A 7,025-nucleotide genomic window follows, 5' to 3' on the forward strand; every position below is an offset into this window, starting at 1 on the left:
GTTATCTTTCAATTTGTTCAGATTTTTTACTTTTGTGAGAATGAGAATGATGACATCTAAGCTCGTTATATTTTGCACAGGAAACTAGAAATCTCTCATTTGTCTTAACCTGTTAAGAGTTCTCTGCCACAATTCATAGATCTGAAGCCCACTCCTTGGGTATTATTTACACAAAAGGACTCACACTGCGGGCCATTCTCAATGCGTACCATACTGAGTAGTAGCAAAGATCTATGGAATCTACCAGAACAAATAATACCTAAGCCCCACCCTGTCAGGATCTCCAGGAAACCAAGGGAATTAATCTTTGTGTAACTGTGTCCTACTTTCTCAATTTATGTAACATATACTAGGCCAGAAAGATGGAGCCTCAGAATCCTTTTCAACCCAGTACTCTGAGGAGTCACTATCAAACCATTTGCACTGGCTCAGGAGATTGAACTGGTTCTCCATCTCTCCCCAGGACAATACAAGGAAACCTATATCAAAATAAGGATTCCTTCCTCACAATGTTACACTCTAGCTCAGGTAACAAATTGAATACAATTAGAGCACAATGCAAAGCAGTTGTTTTACTTAAGATAACACCAGACTCTGGAAGAAATAGACCTCTAAATCTCAATAGCTTAATATAATGGAAGTTTATCTTTTTATTCATGTAAAGTCAGGATTATGCATTCCTAAGCAGTGGGAACTCTTTATCCAGAATGTTTTAAAAATCCAGTGTTCTTCCCTGAAGTGGTTCTTTCATCTTCCAAAGATATGTTGTTTATCGGCAACAAGAGAGAAGAAAAAAGAGTGTGGAAGATCACACTTGGGAGAGTTCTGGGTACAGATGATTTGGACCTAAAAATTAGCTGTACTCATTATAACCTGTATGGATTTTACCTAGCTATTTAAGTTTTCTGACTCTATTTTTGTTCTAAAGTTGATGCAATGATACCTAACTTTCAAAGATTATAGCTAAAATTAAAGAACGTGGCTAAAGCCCCTAATAAGTAAGGGTTAAACACTCAAGAAGCATTAAATTAACACTAGTATTATTTCCCTTCTTTTTTAAAAATAATTTTTTACTATATTGTGTAGACTATGCATAAATAAATGTCTATGTGTATACAAACATCCGTACAAACATACATGTAGATAACTTTCTGTATGTAGTTTAATTTAGAGCTTTTTGTATCATTACTTAATAGCTTTCTAAAGCACTTTCAAATCCCTTGAATCTCAGAAGAGTCAAGAAGATAATAGGTGGTGTGTTCATAGCAAGTATATTAAATTAAAACAAATTATTATTTTTAAGTCAAAAAGTTAGCATTTTTGCATAGTTCAACCTAGTTGATCACATTATAATTAGGGAAGGTTATAGAGAAAGAAGCTGTACTGGTTTCGAAGGATGGATAAGATCAAGATACACAACAGTTGAAAGAAAATACAGGTCAAAAATATTCTTTGTTCACAGCAGAAACATTTGAAATAAAATAAGCCAATTGCAGGTTACTTGGTATTTCCCAAGGAAGAGGCAAAAATACACCCCCATTGCTCATCGAATATATTCAAACTTTTTAAAAGGAAATGACCTGATACTTATCAGTAACTGCTTTAATTACTTTTATTCATTCTGGTTCACTTGTGAGCAGCTCTCAGGATACTTGATAGGGCAGTATAAAGTCAATGAGTTCTTTTTCTTCACAAATAATCTTTTTATTCTCTGGACAGCCATTTTATAAAGGAAGACCCATATGAGTACAGTGCTTAATTCCAATCAAGTTGTCCACTTTAATTTGGGAGGTGTAAGGTGTGCTCAAGCACTGATGTAGGGCCATTCACCATGCCTCTTATGTCTCCAATAGAACTGTATGGTGCATAATTTAAATCCCATGATGCAAATGACAACAAGCCTTATATCCAGGTCTGATGTTTAAAGCTAATGAGGAAGTCTACTATACAAGGGAGAATTTCCATGCTAAGAATATGCTGTGACAGAGTACATGTAACATAGACTTTGGACTAGAACCTTTCGGAGTGAAAACTGCTCTCTTGTATATTAACTTGGACATTTAACCCCTTGCCTTGCTTTCCTCATCTATAAAATACATGTATACAGGTATTTGATATAAAGGTGAATGAATTCATTGGAACCCCCAATTAAGATAATATTCATAAATATTCTTAATAAGTGGTAAAGCACATTGAAATATAAGCTTCATTTTGTAAATGTCATTCATGTCCAAGTGAAGAGACCACCAAAGAGGCTTTGTGTGAGCAACAAGGCTGTTTATTTCACCTGGGTGCAGGCTGGCGGAGTCCAAAAAGAGAGTCAGCAAAGGGTGGTGGGATTATCAACAGTTCTTATAGGTTTTGGGATAGGCAGTGGAGTTAGAAGCAATGTTTTCCAGGCAGGGGGCGGGTTTCACAAAGTACATTCTCGAGGGTGGGGAGAATTACAAAGAACCTTCTTAAGGGTGGGAGAGATTACAAAGAATCTTCTTAAGGATGGGGGAGATTACAAAGCACATTGATCAGTTAGGGTGGGGCAGAAACAAATCACAATGGTGGAATGTCATCAGTTAAGGCTATTTTCACTTCTTTTGTGGATCTTCAGTTTCTTCAGGCCATCTGGATGTACACGTGCATGTCACAGGGGATATGATGGCTTAGCTTGGGCTCAGAGGCCTGACAGTAAACAGATATTAAGTAGTTACTAGGTACCAGGCAGTATGTCTAAACCTGAAGACACAAGAATAAATCATGATCCCTTGGCCAGGCATCATGGCTCAGGCATGTAATGTAGCACTTTGGGAGGCTGAGGTGGGTGAATGGCTTGAATTCAGGAGTTAGAGACCGGCTTGGGCAACATGGTAAAACCCTGTCTCTACAGAAAATACAAAAAGTAGCTGGGGCATGGTGGCTTATGCCTGTACTCCTAAATACTTGTGGGCTGAGGCGAGACGATGGCTTGAACCTAGGAGGCAGAGGTTGCAGTGAGCAGAGATCGCACCACTGCCCTCCAGCCTGGGTGACAGAGTGAGACCCTGTCTCAAAAAAAAAAAAAAAAAGAAAAAAAAATCATGATCCCTGCACTCAGAATTCTTAGTCTAGAATAGAATTCAGTAAAAGGTAATTTCAATTTAATATGGGAAGGTCTATTTTAAGAATTAACATTTTGTTGCACAACTAGTGAAGGGTAGAGCTGGGAAATAACTTCTAATTCATTTAACTTTAGAGCCCTTGTATCAACCACTGCACTAATTTGCAGTAACAGTGATGCTGCCAGCATGCTAGGAAAGCATCAGATGTAAAAACTCACCCAGTCTTGCCATTAAAGAGGTTATAGAACATATTTGCTGGAAAACATAAAAATGAGTTTCTCATCTAAAGAAAAGAGAGAAATAATTGCAAACAGAGAAAAGAGAGCTAAGAAAAGCAAAGAAAGCTAGAAAAAGGAAGATGTGCTCTGAAAACGTCAGTAAGGTTTCTGATGCTAGAGTGTTAGTTGCCGGTTGCTACTATAACAGATTACCACACATTCAGTGTCTTAAAACAACACTATCATGACACTTAAAACTTACTATCACACAGTCCTGTAGATCAAAATCTGGATGTAGCATAGATTAAAAGGGTGCACTGTTTAGAATTTTACAATGCCAAAACCAAGGAATCGGTAGTCTGCAATCCTTTCTGGAAGATTTGGGGATAAATCTGCTTCTAAGCCCATTTAGGCTAGTAGTCAAATTCAGTTCCCTGCTGTTGGAAAGTTCCTGTTTCCTACCTGGTTGTAAGCCAGTGAGCCAGTCTTTGCCTCTAGAGGATGCACACATTCTTTCTCATGTTTTTCATTTGACTCACACTCTCCAGCCCTTCTTAGCAATGGTGGTTCAAGCCACCTTCCTGTTTGCCCAGGGCAAAGAGCTAGCGCATCCCCTTCCCCTGCCTCCCACCACCACACCGTCGCCCCACCCCCAGGAGAGATTTCAGCGCATCTCACCCGAGCTCTCCCTATCACCCCTGTCAGGACAGGTGCTTCCACTCTTCATTGGAGTATCCAGGGGTGTGCCAGCTCTTACTCACAAGTGCCATCTACTGGAAGGAACGTTGAACTGCAGAACCAAATTTAAAAACCTGCCAACAGAAGCGAATAGAATTCGGGAACAAGATAATCTTCCTGAGACCTCTGTACTCCCAGCGCCACAGAAGATAGTGAGCCTGAGCATATGTCCACTAAATTACTACTAGAATCGGCATTTGAGAAAGTCACCACTCAACAAAAAAGCTATCTATAATCAAGGAAGTACATACAGAGCTTTTGCCTGCTGAAAGCACCCAGAACTAAAGCTAAATGATCATATACAACATAGGTTACAGCCACCTTCAAGGAGGAAAATGAAAAACTACCATCCAAATGAGAGTAAATTGGCTGGGTGTAGTGGCTCACTTGTGTAATCCTAGCACTCTGGGAGGCTGAGGAGGACAAATTGCTTTAGCCCAGGAGTTGAAGACCAGACTGGGCAACAGGACAAAACTCTGTCTCTACAAAAAATACAAAAATTAGATGATGGTGGTGGCACGTGCCTGTGGTCCCAGCTACTTGGGAGGGTGAGGTGGGAGGGTCACTTGAGCCCGATAGGTCAAGGCTATGGTGAGCCATGGTCATGCCACAATCGTGCCACTGCACTGCAGCCTGGGTGACAGAGCAAGACCCTGTGTCAAACATAAAATAAAAGAAAAACAAATGGGAATAAATTGAAAAATAAGAAGTAACAGCTTCTTCAGATGAGAATTAATCAATACAAAAAAAAACAGTATTTCCACACCGCTAAAGAGCACACTAGCTCTCTAGAAATGTACCCTAACCAAAATGAAAATTCTGAAATGACAGATAAATAATTCAAAATATGGATTGTAAGAAAGCTTAATGAGATCCAAGAGAAAATTGAAAACACAAAATTGAAAATATAAACCATGCAAAGAAAACCCAAAAGAAAGCAGATATACTTATATCAGATAAAACAGATTGTAAGTCAATTAAAAATTACAGTAAAAAATTACAAAGATTATTACATAATGATGAAGAAATCAATTCAAGAAGTTGTGATAATTCTACATGTGTATGTACTCAACACCAGAGCACTCAGATTCATAAAATAAACACTAATAGACCTAAGAAAAGATGTAGAAGACAATACAGTAATTGTGGGATATTTTAATACTGCACTGACAGCACTAGACAGATCACTGAGGCAGAAAATTAACAAAAGAACCCCAGATTTAAGTTGTATTACAGAATAAATAGACCTAACAGACATTTACAGAACATCCTGCCCTACAACTACAGAATCCACATTTTTCTCATCTGTACATGAAAATTCTTAAAATTTTCCCATATATTAGGCCACAAGGTAAGTCTTGATAAATTTTTAAAAAGTTAAAATTATATCAGGCATGTTCTCAGGACACAACGGAATAAAAATAAATAAATACTAAGATTAAATCTCAAAACTATACAAATACACAGAAATTAAACAACTTACTCTGAATAATCTTTAAATAAACAGTGAAATCAAGGTAGAAATTAAAAATTGTTTAAAATAAATGAAAATAAACACATGGCATACCAAAATCTCTGGGAAACAGCAAAGGCAGTGCGAAGAGGAAGATTTATTTTAAAAACATAGAAAAATCTCAAATTAACCTTACTTTGCACTTTAAGGAACTAGAAAAAGAAAAACAAAACAAAACCCGAAGCTAGCAGAAGAAAAATTATAACAAAGATCAAAGCTGAACTAAATGAAATTGAGATCAAAAAACAATACTAAGAATCAATAAAATAAAAAAGATGGTTTTTTGAAAAGATAAAAATGACAGACTAGTAGCCAGATTAAGCAAGAAAAAAAAGAGATTCAAATAAGCACAATCAGAAATAATAAAGGTGACATTATGACTAATACCACAGAAATACAAAAGATTATTATATACCACTATGAGCATATCTACATACACAAACTAGGAAACCTAGAAGAATGGATAAAGTCCTGAAAACATAGAACCTCCCAAAATTTCACAAGGAAGAAGTAGAAATCTTGAACAGACCAATAGCAAGTAATGAAACTGAATCAGTAATAAAACATTTCCTGACACTAAAAATCCCAGGACCAAATGGACTTATAGCTGAATGCTTCCAGACATGAAAAGAACTATGTCATTCTCACTGAAACTTTTCCAAAAAAGATCAAGGAGGAAGGAATCCTCTCTAGCTCATTCTAAGAAGGAGTATCACTCTAATTCCAAAACCAGGTAAAGATACAATGAGAAAAAGAAGAAAACTGCAGGACAGTATTTTTCATGAACAGAGATGCAAAAATCCTCAACAAAATACTAGCAAACTGAATGCAGCATCACATCAAAAAGATAATGCACCATGATTAAGTGGGTTTTATTTCTGGGGTGCAAGGATGTTTCAACACATGAGAATTAATAAATGTGATTCACTAGGTAAACAGAATTAAAAGTAAAAACATTATGATCATCTCAATAGATGCGGAAAAAGCATTCGATAAAACACGACATTCCTTCCTAATAAAAACCCTCAATAAACAACCATCCAAAGACCATAACTCAAAATAAGAAAAACCATATGTGACAAACTCTTAACCAACATCATATTGAGTGAGGAATAGTTTAAAGCAGCAAATCCCAACCTTTTTGGAACTGGAGACAGGTTTCTTGAAAGACAATTTTTCCACTGACTGTGCAGGGAGTGGGGAATGGTTTTGGGATAAAACTGTTCCAGTTCAGATCATCAGGAAGTAGTTAGATTCTCATAAGGAGTACACAAACTAGATCCCTCTCATGTGCAATTTACAACAGGGTTCACGCTGCTATAAGAATCTAACGCCAACCCTGAACTGACAAGAGGCTTGCTTGCCCACTGCTCACCTCCTGCTGTGTGGCTGGGTTCCTAACTGGCCACGGACCACTACTGTTTGGCAGCCAGGTGTTTGGGACCCCTAAGTCCCAAAGGATTA

The sequence above is a fragment of the Hylobates moloch genome, unplaced genomic scaffold (assembly GCF_009828535.3).
Source record: "Hylobates moloch isolate HMO894 unplaced genomic scaffold, HMol_V3 SCAFFOLD_11, whole genome shotgun sequence".
NCBI classification, from domain to species: domain Eukaryota; kingdom Metazoa; phylum Chordata; class Mammalia; order Primates; family Hylobatidae; genus Hylobates; species Hylobates moloch.